Source organism: Macrotis lagotis, chromosome 1, assembly GCF_037893015.1.
Source record: "Macrotis lagotis isolate mMagLag1 chromosome 1, bilby.v1.9.chrom.fasta, whole genome shotgun sequence".
Classification (NCBI taxonomy): domain Eukaryota; kingdom Metazoa; phylum Chordata; class Mammalia; order Peramelemorphia; family Peramelidae; genus Macrotis; species Macrotis lagotis.
In genome coordinates this window covers 37,776,090-37,794,709 of record NC_133658.1, presented here as the reverse complement: position 1 = coordinate 37,794,709, position 18,620 = coordinate 37,776,090, and the positions used below count along the sequence as shown (strand labels likewise).

Below are 18,620 nucleotides of genomic sequence, written 5' to 3'. Positions count from 1 at the left end.
ATATATATATATATATATATATATGTTTTCTTTCTTTTTTTTTTTTAGAGCATATAGTAGCTTGTGACATAGGATAGGAGCTTCTTAAATGCTCCTTGGCCCGCAGAATGACCCCAGAAGCCCAAGATGTTGTCCGTGGTTCTGGGAGGCTGTTTTCTTACATTTAAGATGGAGATGATGATTGTCAGTCATTATTCTCTGTAAGTGAAGGGACTAGATGAAAATCCCCTTGGGGTTGGGGGTTCAAGGCCAAGAATGAAAAGTTCCTACCCTCAAGAAGATGACAGACAGGGAAGCCATTCACAAGGGAGTGGGGGGCACCACCCCCCGGACCCCCCCCCCCCCCCAGAATCGTATTGGCCTCACCCTTGCCCCAATAACTTCATATCTACTGGTCTTCCACCTCTAGGAACTATAATCCACTGGGCTCGGTCATTCCTGCCAGGGGAGAGATCTCTGTCAGCTCTCCTTGGGCTTCCTTCTCATCTCAGCCCATGTCCCTTTCTGCAAAAAGCCTTTCCCAGCCTGGCCCATAGTCAATGCTTTCTCTCTGATCTGACCTGGCATTGATCCTGGCAACTTGTACCCAGATGTTGGCATGTTGCCTCCCCCATTAGCCAGGGAACTTCTGGATGGCAGGGACTGATTTTTGCCTCCTTGTATACTCCTAGCTCTCAGCTCAGGGACTGGTACATACTGGTACATAGTAGTACTATTTAGAAGTAGTACTACTAAATATTTGTTGGCCGATTGACTGCTAGTAAAGGAAGACAACACCTATCTGGGCGTGGTGTCCTTCTGGCACACCTGTTTATACAGGTGTAGATATAGATATCATACATATATGGGAATATCTCTACATCAATATATAAATGTTGTGTATATAGAAGCTTGGGAGTAATGATGGAAACTTCTTCTGGGGGGGGTGCTTGACAGGGGGTTACCCCTCCTTGTAGGGTATCCTGCACTGGCCCAGGACCCCCTGTGACTCAAGCAGGCTGAAAGTAATGGGTCAAGTGGGAAAGCCCAGGAGGGGTGTGGCCCAAGGGTCCCAAACCAATGGTGTGGCGCAGTCTGGCACTGGGTCCTCCAGGATTGGTGGGAGAGCATCACTCTTGCTTTCCTCCCTCCTCACTGGGTGTCTGGTGGCATTGCTGCTGTTAAACTATGATGAAAACTTAGAAAATTTGCAGGCTGGGGCCTAGCAGCCTCCCCACTAGGGAACCCCATGTCAGGGCTGCTGATGGCCAGGGACACTCTTGAGGCAGCAGCAGCAAGGACAGCAGGGAGGACTATCACAGCCTCGCTTTGGATGGCTGAAGCCATGGGTGAAAATGATGGAGCATTCAGTTATGTTCCTAGTGGACTGTGTGAAGGTGAGGGGGGTCAAAGGCTGCCTTTGTTGGGGGGATTGGAGGGTTGCAGGGGGGTGTCAGGGTACCAGAGTGGGGGTGGTTTGCCTCACAATGCAGGGTCTGGGCCCAGGAGTCTGGCTAGTGACCACCAGTGAGTCACCTATCTGCATCCCCTGCCAGGAGACTCCTTACCTTTCTGATGGGGAGGAGGGGGGTTGAGTGGCACGAGTTCCTTGTCCAAGGTCACCCAGGCAGAAGCAAAGATGTAGAGTATGGGAGCTAGATCCTGGTCCCTCAAATATACAGTAGATACCTCATGAGTGGCAGCTGAGCACCCTTACCCCCTTGCAGAGCTAGTCACACCTGGAAGGAATAATGGGCAATGCAGCATCATCTCCCCCCAGGGACCAGCAACAGCCTGGGGTCCTAGGAGGGCTTGGACCTGAGGAACCCTACCTATGGCAGGAATTCACCGAGGTGCAGTCATAACTTTTGTATGACCAAGAAAAGAAGGTCCTGATGGCTAAGTGATGACTGAGGGAATAGGGGTATTCACTAGGTACTAGTCTGGGGCCAGGGATTTTGTCCACAAGGGTGGTCATAGGGCTAGAGATGGAAGGGACCTTAGGAGGACTTCATCATGTTACAGTTAAGGAAACCAAGTGACTCATCCAGAGCCACAGCTGGAAGTGAATGAGCCACCAACATCCTGGTCCATCCCCCATTCTAGGGCACTCTTGGCAGCTCTGGTCCAGAATAATGGTTTCTCTTGTTTTTCATCAATCTATTTTAATTTGTGTGTGTGTGTATAAAATATAAAATATGTATTTTTGTACATGTATATGTATATGAGAGATCTATTTTATTGGGGGCCTGTGGGAAGACCTTGGTTGCAGACTCAGTTGGCCTTGCCACTTTGCAACTTGGGGGGGAGGGGGAACTAATAGCATCACCTTTTCCATCCTTGATGATTTCATTTCATCCCTAAAATGGGAAGTGTCCAGGGATGATGTGCTTATCAGAAGTGTGGATTTTTTTTGACAGGAATAGAACATTTTTTAAAAAACCAAGTCAGACCCTTAGATCCTCTCCCCAAGAGAACTCCGTAGAATACCTATTGGTCTTCCCTTAGGGTAAAGCCATCCATCAGCAAAAGTAAAACTTGCCACATTGGGGGCCATGTTCCTAGGTGCTTGGACAAAGGCTGGCTGGGCTGGTTATGTCTCAGACCTGGAGCCCATCCTCAGCTGGCCAGATGCCCCATCCTCAAGACTGGGGGCAGCCTGATGCTTTTGTCTAATCCTTGCAGATAAGTGTCTCCATCCACATCACTGGGACCTGTTTCACTTTGAATCTTTAAGAAAACAAACACATTTACAATTCTTAGAATCTTTTGTGGGAGAAGACCTGCCTTCTGTTCTTGCATCTCGGCTTGGGTGCCTCCATTATGACTTACGTAGGTATTGATGAATTTGAATCCAGTTAACACTTTTCAAACAATTCTTAGCAAGTGGTTTTTTAGGACCTGGAAATGGTGGAGGGCACCATGGGAGGAGCAGTGGATAGAAAGTTGGAGAGACTTGGATTCCCATTCCACACACCTTCCTCTCCGTACCTTTTAAAATGGACCTATTAGATATAAATTATGAGGATGATGATTTATGAATATTATTCCATTTTATTCTCTCCAAAACCCTCAGAGGCAATTGTTAAACTATTTTAATTTCATCTTAGAATCAGGGCCTTTGATTCTTGATAGCTTTGTGGCCACAAGTCAGTCACTCCCTTTCTGAACCTGTTTCTTCATTTGTAAAGTGAGGTGGTGGGACTGGCTGGTCAGTCAGATCTCAAGTTCTTCAACCTTTTTAAGACACGCATTCTGCTTTGACTTCAGTCATTTTCTCCCTAGGTCACCATGGTCCCAGTCCTCTGAGCCACAACCATCTCATCTGTAAGGTGGGGACACATGCTGCCAACTCAAAGGGTTTTTGAGGATTGGGTGAGGTGAATGGAGATAAAGTACAATGTAGGAATGGAATCTATTCTTAGGCTGCCAGCTCTGGGGGGAGGGGGGCTGGGTAGGTCCCCACATAGGGCAGTGGCTGAATTCATTGTCTAATTCCTCTCAAGCTCTTACTTCTTCTCCAGCTTAGATGGGGAGAGGGCACTTCACCAGGCTCTCCCCTTACCCTGGACCCAGTGGTCAGGAGCATCTTTAGGTGTGGTCACAGGGTGTAGGTTTGGACTAGTGCGCCCTCTTGTTTCAAATCAACAGTACATCAGGCAGAGACAATAGAGAATGGCAGGTGGATCGGTGGAGGAGCAAATTCCATGCAGATTAGGCACACCATGAGCATCATCAGCTAGTCAGTGGCAAATAATAATTGCTGGTTGATTAATGGTTTGTACCATTGCCAGTCTGTCCTGCCCCCCCCATACCCATAACACTCATCACTGAGCCACACTCTCCTCAATAGCCTCTTCCCCTGATGGAGGGGGCAGCCCCCAGAGTGAATTCTGCACTTGTACAAGTCCAGGAAGGAGTGAGAATTTTTTCAGTCCCTACTGTGTGCATTGTGCCGGCTGCTAGAAAGACTTGACAAACAGGAAACAGTCTCTGCCCTCAGGGATCATGTGATCCTATTAAAATTACATTCTTTTCCAGGTATAAACAGCATATATAGTGATGAGAAAGTGCCTTCTTCCAGGAGTTGCCTCGGAGTTCTTAGGGGTTACCAATAACTGGACCAAGATCACACAACCAGTGTGTGCCAGAGCCTGGACTTGAAACTGGACCTTCCTGACTGTGATGAAGGAAGCTGATACAGGTGCCTTTCTGAAAGGGAAAAGAGATTTTTGGAAGGTGGACTTAACACATTCAGCTCTATTTCTAAAGTCCCTCCCAGATTAAGGAGGCGCTTGCCACCCCTTTTGGCCCATGGCATCCCAATCCGCAGCCCTTCTCCCAGTTTGCCAAGATATTAGTCATTGTTGGAGCTCTTATGGGTTGTATTGCCTCACAAACACAGAAGCCCCTTCCTTTCTCCCCTCCTTCCTTTCTTTCCCTTCTTGCTTCTTGCTCCTCTATCCAGTAATTGGAGGTGAGGTGGGCAGTCATCCACTGCCTTGGAAAGAGTGGTTTTATTTTTGATTTTTTTTCCCCATCCCCAAAGAGTATTCTGGGTAAAGACAAGCAAAAATGTGGACATTTGGGACAGTCTTAGCAGGGTGGAGTCTCTCTCTCTCTCTCTTTTTTTAGGTTTTTGCAAGGCAAATGGGGTTAAGTGGCTTGCCCACAGCTAAGTAATTATTAATTGTCCAAGACCAGATTTGAACCCAGGTACTCCTGACTCCAGGGCCGGTGCTTTATGCACTGCACCACCTAGCCACCCAGGGTGGAGTCTTTTACCCAACCTGGGAAGCAAGTTTATGGAACGTTTTTTTAACAGGATTATATCTGATTAATGGTGTTAGTGAGGATTTGCACCTGCAGTAAGACACTCCAAAAGGGGAAAAACATGAAGTGGTTTTTTTATTATAATGAAGGTAAATGCAAAGGAAGTTTGCAACAACAATAACAAATGATTCATAATAGTATTATAAGTATAACAAATACAATTAAGATAATGGAAGAGATAGGAAACATTTATCAAAGATAATCAAGAGAGATAGAAAGTTTTATCAAAGATAATCAATCAAAACAACCAAACAGGCAGGATCCAGGAAGCACAGACACATGGAAGATACCTCAGGCTGGGGAACCCCAGTTTTCAACAGCCCCTTCTATAGTCCGGATCAGAAGGGCCCCAGGCAGAGTATCCTCTCCATCAGTGAGATTCCAAAGGACTCTGAGCAAGGCTTGTGCAATTATAAGATTCTAAACAAGAAAGGCAGAGTGCCAAATATCTATGTGATTCTGAACTCAGAAGATTCAAGGTGAAACTGGCCAAGTTTCAGGAGAGATGCTTCTTCTCCAGATAATTGGGGAAGGGGGTGATTTTACAGGACTGGTCAAGTTGCCAATAAATGCTCTGTTCTTATCGGGGAATGACTAGGTTCCCAATTATATGTTTTACTACAAGGCCACCACACCCCTGACTTAAATTATTATATTTTGTTCAGATTATACTAGGGACATCGAAGAGCTTCAGTATTAATCATTCAGGTTGGATCACAGGAAAGGACCAAGGACAGCTGCTGTGTGGTCTGGCTGGTGGGCCCTAGGGATCACTCCATCCAAGGCGGAAATCTTAGAAATTCTTGGCCATCAAAACCCTTCATGCTAGTAGAAGCTCAATGGGAGCAGGTACTGGACCTTCATTGATGATCTTAGGTAGGCTCTGGTCTCCACTACCCTTCCCTTCATTCTCTGCTGCATAGGTACTTGTTGATTGATAGGCTGCCTCTCCCCTGGGCTAAGATGGCATTGCCACTTTGGAATTGGATATCCTCAGCCTTATTAGTCTGAGATGTTGAGCTCTGGTGTGGCCAGGCTACTAGACAATTGGGCCTCTCCAGGCCCTTTGGTTGTCAGGGTCCTTGGCTGTCCTGTCATGCTGGCCATGAGTCCAAAGGAATCAGATGATAGATTGTCTAGTTGCTTCTTGCTCTTCTTTGCCAGGGTGCTGGTGCACACAGGAGGAAAGGTCCATCGAGGTAGTGAGGAGTAGAACTGGGATCCTTCTGGTTCCAGTACCCCCTGGATTTTCCCTGGGGACTGGATAGTCAGGGGTGTGGTGGCCTTGTAATAAAACACTCATATAATTGGGAACCTAGTCATTCCCCAATAAAGAGGGGAGCATTTATTGGCAACTTGGCCAGTCCTGTAAAATCACCCCCTTCCCCAATTATCTGGAGAAGAAACATCTCTCTTGAAACTTGGCTAATTTCACCTTGCAATGAACTAGTTTGGGAACTCTTCTTCCAGACCCCCAGAATGTCCTACTGGGCAGTTCCTGTGGGAGCTTTCCTCATCCTCATAATGGAAAAGAATATGCATGTTTATGAAGCCGCTAGTGAAGCATTTTATAAATATGATTTCATGGATTGTCTCCATTTTACAGAAACAGAAACTGAGGCAGGCAGAGGTGAAGTGTCTTGCTCAGGGTCATCCAGCTGTGGAGGGTCACCTGCTATTTTGGTGATAATTCTTAGAGAATAAGAACTCACTTTGCCTAGCATGCATTATTTTATTGAACCTTTTGGGGTAGGTGTCATTCATTTTGCCATTTTATAGATGAGGAAACTTTAGTTTCAGAGCATGTTCAGGACCCCATTGCTAAGAGGTATCTCATGGCAGTTCTTTTTGTCTTGATTCTAATACCTGAAAGAACTGTAGGGGGAGGAAGAGCATCTTAGCTGACCAGGGAGTCACACCCTGTTCAACCTCCAGCTGGTTCTGAAACTGGATCAAAGGCCGAGGCTCCAGAGGTTTTTATTTCAGGCTTGTTTGTTGGTCTTGATGCCTAGGTCTAACCTAGTATATCAGTTGCCCAGGAGGTCTGGCTTGGAGAAGATGAGAACCAGAACTCAGTGGGACTGGGCAGAACTCTGCCATGCCTCAGGCCTTTGTTGGCTGGGCATCCCCTCTGGGGAGGAGTGTGTGACTTCGGCCTTTTCCTGGGCTGAGGCTTCTGCTAACACTCAGGGAAGGGAAGGAAGGTTAGAGTAAGAACATGTAGCAGGAAAGGGTGCAGCTTGGATTTCACAATGTGACCTGATTGGGCATAGAGCATGGTGGGGGCAGTGGTACTGGTCCAAGATTTCAAGCCCCAATTCAGTCAGGAGGCCAAGGAGCCCCTCTTCCCCCTTTCCTTGCTCCCTCCCTCCCTCCTTCCCTCTCTCCTTCCCCTCTTTTCCTACATTTTGTCTTTCTCCCTTTCCTCTTTCCCTCCCATTTTTTCTGTCTCTTTCTCTCCCTTCATTCCACCCCTATTTCCTTCTTTCCCTCCCCTCCTCCCTTCCTCTTTTTTCTTTTAATATACTTGATCTTGATTCTGAAACTAATTAAACTATGGACCAGGCAGCTTGGGCAGGGAAACAGGTGGTGATTTCCTGCTGCTCAGGTCAGGCCAGGCCTAGTGGACAGTGTGGCTGACCAGAAGCCTGCCAGCTAACCAGCCAACTTGTATGAAATTGGGTGAGACACTGGTGTCTCTTGAATTCAGTCTCCTCACCTGTAATAGATCATCCCTAGCAATGCCTCCTCCCCTCCCCATGCTTGTTTCTAATGCTGGGATTTCCTCTCTAGAATTTGCCAGTTGATTTTTTTGCTGTGGGGTAGCTAGAAGCTGGAGTCGAAATTTAGATTGCTCTCTTAACTACCCAGGTCAAGCCTGTGTGTTGGCACTTGGGGTCAGGGTCCACTATGTCATCTAGACATACCCCTTGATCTAACAGATAAATGTGGAAACCAAGATATTGAAAAAACTGAAGTGATTTGCCACACTGATGTTCTCAGGGACCTTATGGTCAAGTAAGGGAAATTGGACAGAAGCATCTGGGGTTGTGATACAAGAGGTGGGTAGCAAGTGCAACAAGGGGTCCAGGCAAAGTCTTGTGAGAAAAAATGGGAAGGAGGGAATCCCTTTCTGTAGCTGAAGATAAGTAAGGATGTGTCCACATCAGATTTCAAGGATTGGAGGAGGACCATTTGAGCAAAGGTCTGGAGATGGAAAAATGCAGGTTTCCAAGTGTCTTGACTTCTGGCCTGAGGACTCATGCAGAGAGGCAAAGTTTGTTTGACCCTCTGAAGGCTGTGGGGTCTTGTTCTGATTAACTCATCCCTTCTACTACATGGCCAAGAAGGTTGTTCTTGGACCACTCTCTTCGCCAGATGATGAATGTGAGTATGAGGATTTCTCCAGATAAATCCCTTTTTGCAGGGCACTTTCTCTCTGACCTGAGGACCTTGTAGAAATACCCAAGATTCTTTTCATGAATATAGAAGCCAGAGAGGGAATGGCACATGAACCTGAGTCTCAAGGAAGAGAAGCTGTGCCCAGGCTTCCATCGAATGAAATTTTCAGGGAAAAGACCTTTGATGAACAACTAAACATTAATGTTCCTTTTCATCCCTGAGATTCTCCCAAGTTTATCCCTTGGGCAGTTGTTTTCTCACTATTGGGTGGGGTATCCCATTTGACAGTGAACCCAAGAGAGTGCAGGCACATTGTTCTGCCCTTCGTCAATCCTGGCCTATAGTAGGACCTTTATTAGGGCTTCCTCTGAGGGTATGAGGAGGAAATGCTCTGAAACTGATTTCTCATCTCCCCAGAATGCAAAGCATTTAGCATTATGTAGATCATTTAATAGAGTATGCAAATATTGGAAGTCATTCATATAGCCATTCTTAATTCTCCATTCTTAAAGCCAAGCTCCCAATTTGCTCCAATCTGGGGAACTTACTTTTCCTTGAACTCTAGCTGGCTCATTACCTGCCAATAATACCTGGAGCTAGTGATGGGGGGGGGGGGGGCTCCTGAACTAGTCTGGAGCTGGGAGAATGTTACAGTCTGTGATACTGAGTGTAAAACACTGGTGTTCCAGGTGAGTTTTCAGGACAGCTTCATTTCTGCCCCTGCTTACTAGTATAGTGCCTAAAAGAGTAGAAACTATAGAAATGGAAGCCAACATTCTCATCATTGTCATCATTTCTCTTTGCACAAGGTTGAATTCTGATGTTGGAACTGAGTAACTTCTCTCCAGTACCTTTGTTAATCTGGGTAGAGGGACCTTGAGAGGCCTTGAGGTCTCCTGGACATAATGACTTCAAGATGAGGGGATGCAATAGAATGTTACTGGGCTGGGGCGGGGGAGGTTGAAGAGGAGCAGACCTGGGTTCCCAGGAGGTGCATGTCAGGAATGGGGATTCTAGAGGAGTGGGACCAGGAGGAAAAGAGGGGTGAGAGCCAGAAGAAGGTACCTCTGGCCTTAGTTTCCTCAACTTTGTCAAACAAGTTGGGGGGGGGGGGAGAATTGACTAAATGAGGCTCCTAATGGTAGCTCTCCAGGGTCATTTACCCCCTTGTTTTCTTTCCCTCTCCACACAGACCAGAATGCAGAATCTGTTTCCAGACTCCAAAGTACATTCCTGGAGTGTATTCAGGGCTCTTCGACACATCGGTCAGACAGAAGGCTACTGGAGGCTCATTCAGGGCACCAGCCTCATGGTCATAGTAGCAGGACCAGTCCATGCCTTGTACTTCTCATGTGTGAAAGCTTAAAGAAATATGTAAATGAGTGTATGGATTGTAAAGAAAACATCTTGCCAAATGGTAATTTGAAGGCCTTTGTCCAGAGTTAGGCCACTCTGATCTGTTCTACAACAGACTCTTCCTCTCTGCTTCCTTGGGGCTTTTCCCCTTGGGTGACCTGGTCACCTTGCACACCATTGTGTATAATGAACTCTAGACCTGTCCATATCTATTTCTGTGGATGTACTGTTGATCAATAGATGTAGTCCATTTCTCTGAACTTTAGGGACCTTGACAGGAAAAGGGGTTGTGCTACGATTTTTTTAATTTTTTTGACTTTTTGGTTTTTTGACCTTTGCTTTTACCATCCAGACTCTTTATGTAGACATTGACCAGATCTTAAGTAGAAACCAAACATTTGAATGCAAGCCACAAGAACACTGTCTCTGTCCCTCAGACTGAGTCTTAAAAAAGACTTGTGGCAAAGTGAGCATTGGCAAGAAAAAGCTAAGATTTTACTGGCAAGAAGTATTATTGATTGACTGGAGGCATATTCTCCAGAACAGACCCCCTGAGTTAGGGTCCCACCTCCAGGTCCTTCAGTTTATATGAGACAACTTTCAGGGAGCAAGTGATGGAATAGTTTCCTTGTGAAGGAGAGGGGGGTGAAGAGGGGCTTTGTGAGATCCTACACACAGCTCTTGTGGGCTTGAAATGGGTGAGTTAGGAAAGAAGGAGAGTTTGGGATTTGGGTCTTATTTGGTGGATGATAGTGGTTGAGGGATGGTATAGGCCCAGTTAACCAGGAGCCCCATCTAGTATTCAGAATTTAGCTGGGGAGGTGGGACCTTTGGCCCCTGCTTTCTTCATCCCTTTGGCAGCAGATCTGAGTAATCCAAGTCACTTGTGTGTTCTGTAGAAATGTGTTGATGATGTTTACTGAGATGTGTCGTGGGGGGGCATGTTCAGTTATGACCACTCAGGAGCTGTCTTGATTTAGGGCTTCGGTGATGTCAGTCCCCAAGACAGGCCACACTGGTATCTATAAGGAGGTTTGAAGACATTCTGTATAGCCTGGAGATGTCCTGCTTGTGCTGTCCTGGGGTTGACTTGTTTCGCCAGCCAGCCAGAGGCCGGACTCCATTCCTCACCTCCCCTCCCATTCTCCAGTGGTAACATCAATAGCATGGCACTGTCCTCAAAGCTCAAAGTCCCCAGGGAAGTAGGAATCCTTCAGACAATGCTCATGACTTGAAATTTGACTGGGGGAATTGGGGTCTCTGCCAGTGGAGAAGCTGACAGTATATTTAAATGTATCTTGTTTATCTCTAGAGATCCCCTCTTCCACTAGCATCCCAGTCTATCTCCCAATCGAATTCTGGAGAAATTTAGGTTTGCAACTTCATTAGATTGTAAAGATCATACCTAATTCATTCCCTTCACAATACAGCGCAGGAAACTAATGTCCAGAGAAATGAAATCACTCCCTCCAAAATTGGATGGGTAGTAAGAAAGGGTGTCAGGATTTGAAGTCAGCTTTTCTTCTGCTGCCTCCTTATTTCACTGTCCTTCAAGATCCCCCTTTTTGTTTTTCTGTCTTCCCTTCCCAACCTCCTGATGAGCTCTGTCCAGGCTAGAACCCAGGGATTGAATTAATTGGGATAAATGTACTGGTAAGGATTTTGGGGGAAGGAGAGGGCAGATGAGAGTGAGAAAACCCTTTGAATATGAGGGGAAGAAGAAAAGACTGTTGAGGGTGGTTCCTGGGCCTCTCTGGCCTCAGGAAGGCCTAATATAGGTGAGACCTCAGGGGCCAATAGGCAGGTTTTGAACAGTCTGGTCTAGGGCAAGTGGCTGTTGGCTTTCTCTGGAGCCCACTCAGTTTCTGCCAGAAGAATGTCCAGGTCTGCAGAAAAGGAGAAGAATAAATCTAATTAGTCATTTCTCTAACCTTAAGTTTGGCAGCTAGGAAAAGCAAGTCTGTATTTTTTAATGAGATTGAACAACCCACCCTGTTCAATCCTTCTCTGGGAGAAGGGGGGATTGAGAGATGAAAACAAAAGGAGGGGGGAAATATTTAATGAGCTAGTATTTTCAGTTAGGACACAGGGTGTGTCTGGAATTTTACTGAGGCCTTGATCCATTAAACATACCCTACATTACCATTTACTTCTTACACTGCTAGTAAACATTGAAAACATCTATGAGATGTCTGCTGATTTTGGTCAAGTATAGTGTCATGTTCTGTTGGGAGATGAGGGTTTTGCAGGCATCTAAGGGGTTTGTAGCAGGTGCAGCAATGGCCCTGCCTCTGACAAGAATGTGAGATGATGGATTTTAGCCTTGTTGTGGGTTGATTTGCTCCTGAAGGAAATTTATACATATGAAATGAATGGATTGAACTAGAATATTCTTTGTCAATTGGGTGGTGTCACTCCTATAGAAAGCCAGAATTCACTGCTCCCTCCATATAGTCCCTCCATACTGCAAAGTTGTATATCTATATTCCTTGTTTTACCACTGGCAATAGGGAAAGGCAAATATCCAGGCAAATTTGGTGAGGTAGCAAACTTACCAGCTTTCTGGCCAACACACCTTTTTCCGAAAAATATGATGGAGACCATTCAATGGATAGAAGGAAAAAACAAGGTTTGGAAGATAAAATCATTTTTCTGATGAAAAGAGAAGCTCATTCTTCTGACAAAACCTTTACCTTACCTTTAGTGCTGCCATTTTGCATCTTTTTTCTGTTGTTTGGTCAGTCTGAGCAAACTCCTTTGACCAATACTTCTCTGAGAGAAGGGTAGAAATTGGAGAAAGAGGAATAGAAACAATAGGTGGGGGAACTCTATAAATGGCTACTATGTTAGGAGAGGTTGTCCCTTTCATCATCTCCTGCTTAGGGAGGAAGTATTTAATAAGTATTTGATAAAGTCAGAGATATCCAGGATCAGGCCGGGGCTGGGATATGAAAGAATATTCAGGCCTTGATGCATTTAAAGTACCCTGAGATAACCCTTTGTTGGTAGACTGTTAGAAAAGCATCTAAAATGTCCACGAGATGTCTACTGACTTTGGCCAAGGATAGTGTCATGTTTTCTTGGGTATTGAGGAGGGTTTGACCACTATCCCAGGGGTTGCAGCGGCTGCAGCAATGGCCCCAGCCATGCTGCTGACAAGAATGTGAGATGGTGGATTTTAGCCATTTTGTTGGTTGATTTGCTCTTGAAGGAAATTCATACATATGAAATGGACTGAAGTATAATATTTTTTTGTCAATTGGGTGGTGTCACTTCTTTACAAGGAAGGTATTTGTTCCTTCCCCTATGTTATCTGGATATAGTCAAGTACAGAAATTAGTAGAAAATTGTATATCTGTATTCATTGTTTTACCACTGGCAGTAGGGAGAAGCAAGTAAATATTCAGGCAAATTTGGTGAGGCAGTAAACTTCCCAGTAGTCCAACCAGCCCACCTTTTCCCAAAAAAAGATAATGGAGACAATTCATTCTTCTGGCAGAGAAGGAGAAAATCAAGGTTTGGAAGATAAAATCATACTTCTGATAGAATATTTCCCTAAATTTCATAGGTATCATTTTGGAACTGTGCTCTGGTTTTAGGGATTGGGAAAAAGGATGAAAAATGGAGGAAAGGATTTCCTTAATTACATAGTAGAGCTGTTAGGACAGATGTCCTTTCCAAATTCTCATGCATAGTAAGGAAGTATTTGAAAAACAAAAAAATCCATGAAAAGGCAGTGGCTGGAATATGATAAAATTACTCAGGCATTGATAATTTTTAAAGTACCCTGATATACCATTTAGCTGGTAGACTGCATGAAAAGCATTGAAAATGTCAGTGAGATGTCCACTGACTTTGGCCAAGGATTGTGCCATGTTTTCTTGGGTATTGAGGGTTTGGGGACCATCCCAGGGAGCTGTTGTAGCAGCTGGAGCAATGGCTCTAGCCATGCCTCTGACAAGAATGTGAGATAATGAATTTTTAGCCATTTTGTGGACTGATTTGTTCCTAACAGAAATTCCTACCTATAAAATGAATGGATTGAAGCAGAATATTCTTTGTCAGTTGGTGGTGTCATTGCTGTAGAAGGCCGAATTCACTGCTTCCACAATATAGTCTGGATAAGGTCAAGTACAGCAATTTGTAGAATATATCTATATTTGTTTTTTAACCACTGGCAGTAGGGAGAGACCATGATCCAGGGGAATGACTTGAGGCAGCAAACTAACCATGTAACCAGAACAGGCCCTCTTTCTCTGTACAATGTGATGGAGACAATTCTTTCCTCTGGCAGAGGAGAGAAAAGGCCAGGCTTAGAAGATAATCTCATTCTTCTGGTGTATGGTCAGCCAGAGCAAGCTGCCTGGCCAATCCTCTGCGGGAAGTGGGGGATTGGGAGAAAGAGGGATGGAAAAAGGAAGGGAACTCTTTAAATAGCTAGAATTGTCTGTTAGGTCACAGGGTTTGTCCGTTTCTCCCTCCTGCTTAATGAAGAACTACTTGAAAAACTCACAGAACACCAGGATAAAGCAGTGGCTGAGATCTGAAATTTTATTCAGGGCTTGAACTATTTAATGTACCCTGCATTGCCACTTAGTCTTTAGACTTTTAGAAAAGCACTGAAAATGTCAATGAGATGTCCTTTAACTTTGGTCAAGGAGAGTGCCTTGTTTTGCTTGGTGTTGAGGGTTTTGCAACCATCCAAGGGGGTAGTAGTCAAGGGGGTAGTAGGAGCTACAGAAATGGCCCCAGTCAGGCCACTAACAAGAGTGGGAGATGGTGGATTTAGCCACATTGAGGGTTGATTTGAGCCTGGAGGAAATTCATACTTAATGAAAGAATATTTTATTTCACTCCATTCATTTGATATGTATGAATATTCTTTATCAGCTAGGGATATCACTCTCATAGAAAGCCCCAATTGGCTCCTTCCTCCATATAGACTGGATACACTTGAGTGTACAGTATTTTAGTAGAAAGTTGCATATCTGTTTTTGTTGTTTTACCACTGGTAATAGGGAGAGGCAATGAACGATTCAGGTGAATTAGTTGAGGCAGCAAACTACTCACCTGTCCATACCAGACCCCCTTTCTCCCAACAATGTGATGGAGGTAATTCATTCTTCTGGTAGAGGAGGGAAGAAGCAAAGATTGGAAGATATACTCATTCTTCTGATGAAAAGATAAATTCATTCTTCAAATAAAACCTTTACCTAACCTTCAGTGCTGCCATTATGCAACTGTTTTTCTCTTGTTTGATTAGTCTGAGCAAACACCTCTGACCAATCTGCTTCTTTGGTAGAAGGACCAATTGGGAGAACGAGGGATGGAAAAAACAGGACTGGTAATTCCATAAATGGCTAGTATATCTATTAGGATAGGTTGTTCTTTTGCAACTCTCATACTGAATGAGGCAGTTCTGGAAAAAGTCAAAGAAAGCCAGGATAAGTCAGTGGCTGGAATCTGATATATTATTCAGGCCTTGATGCCTATAATGTACTCAGAGATGCCATGTAGCTGGTAGACTGTGTGAAAAACATTGAAAATGTCAGTGAGATGCCTGCTGACTTTGGCCAAGGATAGTGCCATATTTTCTTGGGTGTTGAGGAGGGTTTGGCCACCATCCCAGGGGTGGTAGCAGCTGCAGCAGTGGCCCCAGCCATGCCTCTGACAATAATGTGAGATAGTGAATTTTAGCCATTTTGTGGATTGATTTGTTCCCAACAGAAATTCATACCTATAAAATGAATGGATTGAAGCAGAATATTCTTTGTCAGTTGGTGGTGTCATTACTGTAGAAGGCCAAATTCACTGCTTCCACAATATAGTCTGGATAAGGTCAAGTACAGCAATTTGTAGAAAGTTATATATCTATATTTGTTTTTTAACCACTGGCAGTAGGGAGAGACCATGATCCAGGGGAATGACTTGAGGCAGCAAACTGCCCATGTAGCCAGACCAGGCCCTCTTACTCCCTACAATGTGATGGAGACAATTCTTTCCTCTGGCAGAGGAGAGAAAAGGCCAGGCTTGGAACATAATCTCATTCTTCTGGTGTATAGTCAGCCAGAGCAAGCTGCCTGGCCAATCCTCTGTGGGAATGGGGGGGGGGATTGGGAGAAAGAGGGATGGAAAAAGAAGGAAGGGAACTCTTTAAATAGTATTGTCAGTTAGGTCACAGGGTTTGTCCATTTCTCTCTCCTGCTTAATGAAGAACTACTTGAAAAACTTACAGAACACCAGGATAAAGCAGTGGCTGAGATCTGAAATTTTATTCAGGGCTTGAACTATTTAATGTACCCTGCATTGCCACTTAGTCTTTAGACTTAGAAAAGCACTGAAAATGTCAATGAGATGTCCTCTAACTTTGGTCAAGGAGAGTGCCTTGTTTTGCTTGGTGTTGAGGGTTTTGCAACCATCCAAGGGGGTAATAGTCAAGGGGGTAGTAGGAGCTACAGAAATGGCCCCAGTCAGGCCACTAACAAGAGTGGGAGATGGTGGACTTAGCCATGTTGAGGGTTGATTTGAGCCTGGAGGAAATTCATACTTAATGAAAGAATATTTTATTTCACTCCATTCATTTGATATGTATGAATATTCTTTATCAGCTAGGGATATCACTCTCATAGAAAGCCCCAATTGGCTCCTTCCTCCATATAGACTGGATACACTTGAGTGTACGGTATTTAGTAGAAAGTTGCATATCTGTTTTCATTGTTTTACCACTGGTAATAGGGAGAGGCAACGAACGATTCAGGTGAATTAGTTGAGGCAGCAAACTACTCACCTGTCCATACTAGCCCCCCTTTCTCCCAACAATGTGATGGAAGTAATTCATTCTTCTGGTAGAGGAGGGAAGAAGCAAAGATTGGAAGATATACTCATTCTTCTGATGAAAAGATAAATTCATTCTTCAAATAAAAACCTTTACCTAACCTTCAGTGCTAACATTATGCAACTGTTTTCTCTTGTTTGATTAGTCTGAGCAAACACCTCTGACCAATCTGCTTCTTTGGTAGAAGGACCAATTGGGAGAACAAGGGATGGAAACAACAGGACTGGTAATTCCATAAATGGCTAGTATATCTATTAGGATAGGTTGTTCTTTTGCAACTCTCATACTGAACGAGGCAGTTCTGGAAAAAGTCAAAGAAAGCCAGGATAAGTCAGTGGCTGGAATCTGATATATTATTCAGGCCTTGATGCCTATAATGTACTCAGAGATGCCATGTAGCTGGTAGACTGTGTGAAAAACATTGAAAATATCAGCGAGATGTCTGATGACTTTGGCCAAGGATAGTGCCATGTTTTCTTGGGTGTTGAGGAGGGTTTGGCCACCATCCCAGGGGTGGTAGCCGCTGCAGCAGTGGCCCCAGCCATGTGAGATGGTGAATTTTAGCCATTTTGTGGATTGATTTGTTCCTAACAGAAATTCATACCTATAAAATGAATGGATTGAAGCAGAATATTCTTTGTCAGTTGGTGGTGTCATTCTTGACGAAGGCCAAATTGGCCCCTTCCACAATATAGTCTGGATGCAGTCAAGTATAGAAATTTGTAGAAAGTTGTATATCTGGCAGTAGGGAGAGGCAGTGATCCAGGGGAATGAGGTGAGGCAGCAGACTGCTCACCTAGCCAGACCAGCTCCTCTTTCTCCCCACAGTGTGATGGAGACAATTTTTTTCCTCTGGCAGAGGAGGGAGGAGGTGAGGGTTATACTATAATCTCATTCTTCTGACAAAAGTGGTTGCTCACCTGGGCTATGGTGTATGGTCAACCAGAGCAAGCTGCCTGGCCTTCTCTGTGAGAAGGGGGGATGGGAAAAAAAAGAGGGGGAACTCTTTCAATAGCTAGTATTGTCAGGACACAAGGTACGTCCTTTACTCCCTCCTCCTTAAGGAAGAAGTACTTGAAAAACTCACAGAACACCAGGATAAAGCAGTGGCTGAGATCTGAAATTTTATTCAGGGCTTGAACTATTTAATATACCCTGTATTACCACTTAGCGGTTAGCTTTCAGAAAAGCATTAATAATGTCAATGAGATTTCCTCTAACTTTAGTCAAGGAGAATGCCTTGTTTTGTTTGCTGTTGAGGGTTTTGCAACCGTCCAAAGGGGTAATAGCAGCTGCAGAAATGTCACCATCCAGGCCTCTAACAAGAATGGGAGAGTGGATTTTAGTCATGTTTTAGGTTGATTTGAGCCTGCAGGAAATTCAGAATTCAGGGTAGAAAGCCTGAATTCACTCCTTCCTCCATATTGTCTGGACCAAGTCAAGTTCAGAAATTTGCATATCTCTATTTGTTGATTTACCACTGGCAGTAGGGAGAGGCAATGATTCAGGAGAATTAGTTGAAGCAGCAAACTGTCCACCTGTTCAGACCAGCCCCTTTTTCTCCCCACAATGTGATAGACAATACTTTTTCTGCCAGAGGAGGGAAAAGATGAGGCTTAGAATATAATCTCATTCTTCTGACAAAATGGACTGCTATTTTTCATATGTGCTCTGGTGTTTGGTCAGTCTGAGCAATCCTGCTGACTTATCCTTCTCTGTGAAGAGGGGTGATTGAATTAGGGATGAAAGCAACAGAATGTCTCTTAGGATAGGTTGTCATTTTCACATTGAAAATTTCATAGAACACCAAACTAAAGTCATGACTGGGATCTGAAATATTACTCAGTGCTTGATCCATTTAAAGAAGCCTGAGATATCACTTATTTGGTAGACTTAGAAAAGTATTCAAAATGTCAGTGAAATGTCTGCTAACTTTGATCAAGGATAGTGTCATATTTTCCTGGGTGTTGAGGGCTTTACTACCATCCAAGGGGGGTAATAACATCTGTATCAGTGACCGTAGACATGCCTCTGGCAAGAATGTAAGATAGAGGATTCTAGTCATTTGGGGTGTTATTTATATGTTTTAAAAATATATATTTTTTTATTTTTTACAAATGATATTTTTATACATTACTAAAATATTCTTGTTTAAGAGTAAACATGATACCCCTCCCCCAAAAATATAGATCCTCATGAGCAATAAAGTAAAGGA

General features: G+C 44.3%; 1 long non-coding RNA gene across 6 annotated transcripts in view; it reads left to right on the top strand.

The window, feature by feature from the left end:
- LOC141495940 (uncharacterized) overlaps window positions 1–18,620 on the top strand; it is a 21,020-nt gene extending 2,400 nt beyond the window's left edge. For 2 of the 6 annotated variants that reach the window (XR_012470902.1, XR_012470901.1), the window contains exons 2-7: window positions 49–200; window positions 2,665–2,811; window positions 3,265–3,311; window positions 4,021–4,183; window positions 5,478–5,688; window positions 9,407–18,620. This is a non-coding gene — a long non-coding RNA (uncharacterized LOC141495940). Of the gene's footprint in view, window positions 1–48; window positions 201–2,664; window positions 2,816–3,264; window positions 3,312–4,020; window positions 4,184–5,477; window positions 5,689–9,406 lie in introns of all 6 variants that reach the window. The other 4 variants (XR_012470903.1, XR_012470906.1, XR_012470904.1 and 1 more) reach the window with 4 other exon arrangements.